The sequence below is a fragment of the Solanum dulcamara genome, chromosome 8 (assembly GCF_947179165.1).
Source record: "Solanum dulcamara chromosome 8, daSolDulc1.2, whole genome shotgun sequence".
Lineage (NCBI taxonomy): Eukaryota > Viridiplantae > Streptophyta > Magnoliopsida > Solanales > Solanaceae > Solanum > Solanum dulcamara.
In genome coordinates, this window is record NC_077244.1 from 12243223 (window position 1) to 12249399 (window position 6177).

The following is a 6177-nucleotide window of genomic DNA, read 5'->3' on the forward strand; positions in this document are numbered from 1 at the left end:
TATAGTGTATTCTGATATGTTAATATACTAGCTTAGCATGGATGACACATAACAGATAGAAACGATAGGACTTAGAAACTACGGCATGGATGGCTGTTTCATGTGGATTTGAGAATGTACTTGCTCTTTTTTTTTTTTTTGGTAGAGATTTGTCATTGAGGCTGCATGGACAAGAAGATCTCGGAGTGAAGCTGCAAAAAAGCCCAACAGGAAATCATGGAAACAAAGAACAAATATGTATTTGAGTCCTTTTTACTATATGTATTCTTTTCAAAACGATTTATCCATGCCAAAGTCATGCATCGAGGAACCAGCAAGGTGATCTCTGTTGCTACGACAAACTCGAGAGACTTGAGGAACACATTGCCATCCCTTACTGATGACGATGCTGCTAGGGTTATATGCAATTTGATTGCAGAGCGATCAAAAGAAGCTGATGTTTACACCATTGCATATGAGCCCAGGAAGAATGAGCGAATAGAAGGCAGACTTGGGCTTATTCTTGATACTATTCAACAAAATGGCATCATATTTGTTTAAAATTTCACCTTGTGTATTTTCTTTCTTGCAGCAATTAGCCATATTACTTATTTTCAAGATCAGTTATTCCCAACTATTAGAACATATACGTCTTCTTCTGTGTTCTGACGAGCTCATCTTTGTAGCATATGATAATGTTACTTGCCAAAAGATTGTTCTGTTGCTGTGGTCCAATCTTCCTCGGAGAAAATCCAAGGCTCTTACAAGAGCAAGACAGGACATTGTTAAATATTGGGGTTTTAAGTATTTGTTCGTTATAGAAAGCAAAGTGAGAGAGAGAGAGAGAGAGGGAGAGTAACTCCAACAATTTTATTTATCAGAATTCAGAATCAGACAATGGTAACAATACAGAGACAAGAAGTCAATAATACAACATTGTGTTTCTTTCAAAAGAACAAAAAATGGAGAGGGATAAAATAGAGAAAATTTTGCATAAACTTCTATAAAAGTGAAATCTATAAAGATAAATCGTTTTGTTGAAGACACATAACAAGCACCAATATGCAAACAATACTGATATACCTGGAGAGAATGTAATGACAAAAGAAAAGGTTGGTTAACAGTAAAATCATTTCAGAGCAGCAGAAACAGATCACACATTAACGCTCACCCAAGTTTAGAGTTCTCAATTACCATAACACTTAATCATGATGCCTCTCTACTAACGAATTATCAGGTAGCAACCTGTAACAGACAAGAAAAATCTTTAAGAAATTCCAAGAAAAAGGAAGTAAAAGATATGCAGAACCAAAAATTGATTATTTTGACAATCAAATAAAGACGGGGCATAATGGAAAGACAGAAAATATGCCCATACAAATCAATTGGGAATATATTGTAGCCATGTAAGTACGTTTACCTTAGGTCCAGTGCTTTCCAGGAGTCTCGTAGCTCTGGTGCAAACTTTTATGACAGACAAAGTTAGAGAACTTTTAGTACTCTTCAGTTTTATTTTGTATAAAATGCTGGTCTAAGATGAATTTTAATTGGATAAAAATATGGTTAATGAGGATTCATATAGCCAACCCCGAGACTGATGCCTAATTGTTGTTTATACATATATATTGAAGATTTGTTCATATTATGAGCTCAATCAACAGCCAACCACAGTGAATCATCTATATACTCCATTATTATGGAGACAATTCTCCCGGATAAGGCAAAATTTAGGAGCAAATTTAACCATACCAATCATGATAAATCAAATAATGCTCCATGAACTCAAAATATATGGCAGAAATTGTTTTAACTCGTTTTTTGAAACTGAAAAATGTTTGAACTTTTTATAGGCAAGAATCATAAAAAAAAAGACAGCTATCCCGCATCACTTCAAACAAGTTCACAAGATTCTCAACACCAAGTGTTAATTTACTAATCTCATAATGTAGAAGAGATCTAGCTCTGCAAAAGCCCTATCATTTGCAACACAGCACATGTACCTCCCAATTACATTACATACGCCAGATATCCTTTTTCATGCAAGTTACTAGGTCTTCATATCCTTATAACATTCACTAAACCATCATTAGTACTTTACCTTCTCATTAGCTGGGGCAAAAATAGCTTGAACTGCTTCAAATACTTCTCCAACAGGCTTTGCAGCATCAATCTGAAGGCAAAAAAGATGTCAATTTCTGTTTCATATGCAGAGTCTTTCTCTCTCTCTCTCTCTCACCCCCCCCCCCCCTTTCTCTGTGGTGGAGGGGAGGAAGTTAGTAAAGAGGCTGAAAGATAAAACAGTACCTTTCGAACCTTCCCCTTGGACTGGTAATATTCAATAACAGGTAGACTAGATTCCATGTAAACCTTGAATCCTTCCTTATTGTTTTAATATTATCATCTTCTCTTCCCTAAAGAACAAAAAATTCAAAGTTTTATGAGAAGAAATCCAAAAATGATACTAGGAAAGAAAATTAACAAAGAAGAAACAAGAATACCATAAAGATTTAAAGAACTGTAAGCATGAAGAGAAGTCTTCTACCAAGATATTAATGTCTAACCTGGTTACGACCTAAAAGGCGTTTCTCCATCTCTTGTTCAGGACAATCAAAGAAGAGCACAAACTCAGGCTCAATTCCAGTCAGGGAGACATTAAAGTGTGATAGTAAAATTTTAACACTCTTAACTATATAGGAGAATCCTTAAGATGCAGCTAAAAGAGGGTGGTTTACTGAGGAGCTCACAACTAACTCAAAAGCAGCACGGTTCTCCTCATTCCGGGGGAAACCATCAATAAGGAATTTATCATTGTCATTTTCCTGAATTGCTCGGTGGAGAAGCGTAATTGTTACCTCTGATGGTACCATTTTTCCTTCTTTAATCATGTTCGAAATCATCGTCCAGTACATAAAAGAAATGAACAGTTTACAATGCTGACACACAATAAGCAATACTCTAGTAATATAATGAAATACAAACAAAACTATGACAGTTCAAACTCTATGCACCACATTCAAAAGCACAGCACTGAGGATTAATCCTTTGTGTGCAATAAACATTGCTTGAAGCTATTGAACAAAACTCAAATAGATGATGCAACTTAACAAACAGCTGTTGATCTACTACACAGAATGTTGGTTGAAATGACAAAGGGTAAAAAGTACAGAGAAAGATAAAGCAACACAATCAATAAACAGATATCCTACCCATTCTCGGAACCAGAATTTCTTTCTGCTCGGAGAAGATCACCAGCACTTAGATGAGTGTACCCAAAGTTTTCAACAATATTAGTACACTGGGTGCCCTTACCACTGCCTGGGCCACCTGTCCAAGTCAATAGAGAAAACAAATCTTAGCACAGTATAAATTACAAAGGTATAAGTAGACATTAATGTTGCTGGTTCTGGCGGTTTGACATTCCTCAATTAGCTCTACCCTTTCCCAAGGTATCCTCTATGAATGTTTTTGGTTAATAAAAACACAAGTATAGGCCGGAGGACTGATACTATAGGTAGGACAAAGGCCTTCAAAGAGAAATGAAAGGATTTTTTGAGCATTTTTCCACTTATCCAAGGAATCCTTTTCCTGACATTTTTATTTGAGAGAGAGAGCTATGCTTAGGTCAGTTCCTTCGGTCAACTTTTTTGGTAAGCCAAAAGTGCACGTTAGGTAAGTAAGTAGTCCCATATCACCCCCAAAAAACCAAACTCTACCTTACGTAAAGTTGCCAGAGTACGATTAACCTCTGGATTTCAAATCACTGCTTATATACCCGGTATTGTCCATAATTCACAAGAACATTCTGTAGTCTTAGTAATAGGGGAAGGGTTAAGGATTTACCCGGTGTGAGATATCACATTGTTCGAGGAATTCTAGATGTTGTCGGAGTAAATGATCGTCAACAAGGGCATTCTAGTGCGTTGTAGATTCTTACTCGCTGCCTCATCCACATAGCATGAACTTGCTCCAAGTGCTTTCTCCTGCTATGGTGGAGAACTCTAAACGTTTGGAGCTCTGCGAGAATTCTCAAACGGAGTGAACATGCTGAGACGGCGGTGTGTAGAGGAAGATGGATGGTTTTCAAATCCATCCTTCAGAATCAATGGTACAGATTGCATCAACAATATGCTATGTCCAATGGAGACGTGTATTTGATCCACTAATCCGTACAGATCGCATCACCCTGGGATATTTCCTAATAATTGTTTATTCGCAATGTCCAAACACTCTTTCTTGAGTTAGATAAAGAAGAAGCAGAGTAACTAGCTTAAGAGTATATTAAGTTTTAGTGTGAAATAGATATACCTCCTTCAAATTTTCATAAGAAACCTCACTAAGTCAATTACAACAAAACCTCCTTCTGTCAACCTGTATGTAAATAATCACAAATAAAGCCCCAGTACTGAAAATCAATTCTACCATCACAATCAAAGCTAGAGTTGGGAATTTTCCCAACCTGATCGGATCTGGCTTTTACAACCATCTTTCAATATAACTTCCTGTTTCATTAGCCTAACATAATTTCATACAGCCAATCGTGTATTTATACAATAAATGGGTTTTGGCAGTTTGAACCAAAGGAGCTATAGACTTATGGTGTCAAAGCCTAAAAGTTAGATAATTGTAACTGCCAAGAGCTACATTATAATTGGAATTAGTGGTAGCACTAACTGAACATGTAGATCGGATAACGGCTACAATGGAAAACATATGATTTTCCAATGAGTTCCACCTCTAATCCTCACAATTACACATTGGGCCAAAATACTTTGCCACACTATGAGGAGTTGTATCGAGAATGCCACAAGATCATGTGATGTTGATGTTGAAAAAATCACCTAGAACCAAAATAACATGTGATGTTGATGTTGAAAAACTCACCTAGAACAAAAAAAACAGTGACCTTGTTGGTTGGCAGGCTTCCTGCTCCATGCAATTCATCATTAAACAAATATCAAACTAAGGGGTCCTTTTTTCAACTCATTTTGACACTAGAGAACTTCGTGATAGCATAAAGGTCAAGCATCCCTTCAATAATGCCGGCTGGTGTAGAAAACATTTCACTTTTGTTTAGATTCCAGATGCTTAAACCATATGAAAATGAGATCACATTCACAATAGGAGTGGACACCAATAATCAAGGTACTAAGAATATTCTTTAGATATATGAAGCACATTTAGTTGTAAAGAAAGTTACCTGGTTAACAGATTCGACAAGTCCCCATGGATGTCTGGTAACTTGGTCTTATGAAAATGTCTGTAGAAAGACAAGACTCAATCAGTTACTCAGGAATGTTACATGCACATTCTTCTATAAGTAGGTGCAGTCAACTTGTTTTTTTTGACTTATAAGCTGTTTTCAACTTATAAGTTGCTTAAAATAAGTCCATCCAAACAAATTCAATTATTTATTGGGACTTATTTTAAGCATAAAATGATTTTAAATTAGTCAGTCAAACACTCAAAAAAGCTGAAAACAACTTATAAATTCAATCGGGCTCTAAATGTGTGACTTGTGTATGCTCATGGCTCGTTGACAGGTACTTTACACTTGTTTTTTCCCTTTGTTTTCTTCTTTTTGGCAAACTAAAATATGACAATTCCCAATTTTTAATGGTATGTGGAGAAAGAGTTGATTTGGTGTTTAGCTAAACTCCATAGCTTGGTCTTTTAGACTAAAGATTATTTACACAGTGATTTGTAGGAAATTTTGTTTGCACTTAATAAAGAGTTGAATTTTAGTTTTTATTAATAGTTATATTCAAATTTATTGAGTGATTTTAAAAAGATATACATAAGATATATGGAGTTAAAGTTGAAGATGTTTTGTGTTAGATTATACTCGTCATAAAAAATATTTTAAAATATGTACTTGAAGTTCGTAGTTGATTTTCATAGAAGAACAAACACAAATTTGTATAAATCTATATTACATCGCAAAAGTGTGTATAAGCACCTCTTATACGCTTTTATACAATGTGTACAGGAAGGGTCGTTTGGTTACTGATTAGAGTTATGCAGGTATTAATTATGTAGAGTTTAATTATGCAGGTATTAGTTATGAAGAATTTAGTTATGTAGGTATTAGTTATGCAGAGTTTAGTTCTGTAGAGTTTAAAAAATTAGTGAGCTAATTCTTATTTCTTAATTCAAAATATTTAGTGAGCTAATATTTATTATACTCATTAAAATAAATAA

At 35.2% G+C, this 6177-nt stretch overlaps 1 pseudogene; it reads right to left on the reverse strand.

Annotated features, from left to right (window-relative positions):
• Positions 1-828: 828 nt before the first annotated feature.
• On the reverse strand, positions 829-2846 carry LOC129899800 (UMP-CMP kinase 3-like; annotated as a pseudogene).
• Positions 2847-6177: the final 3331 nt, after the last annotated feature.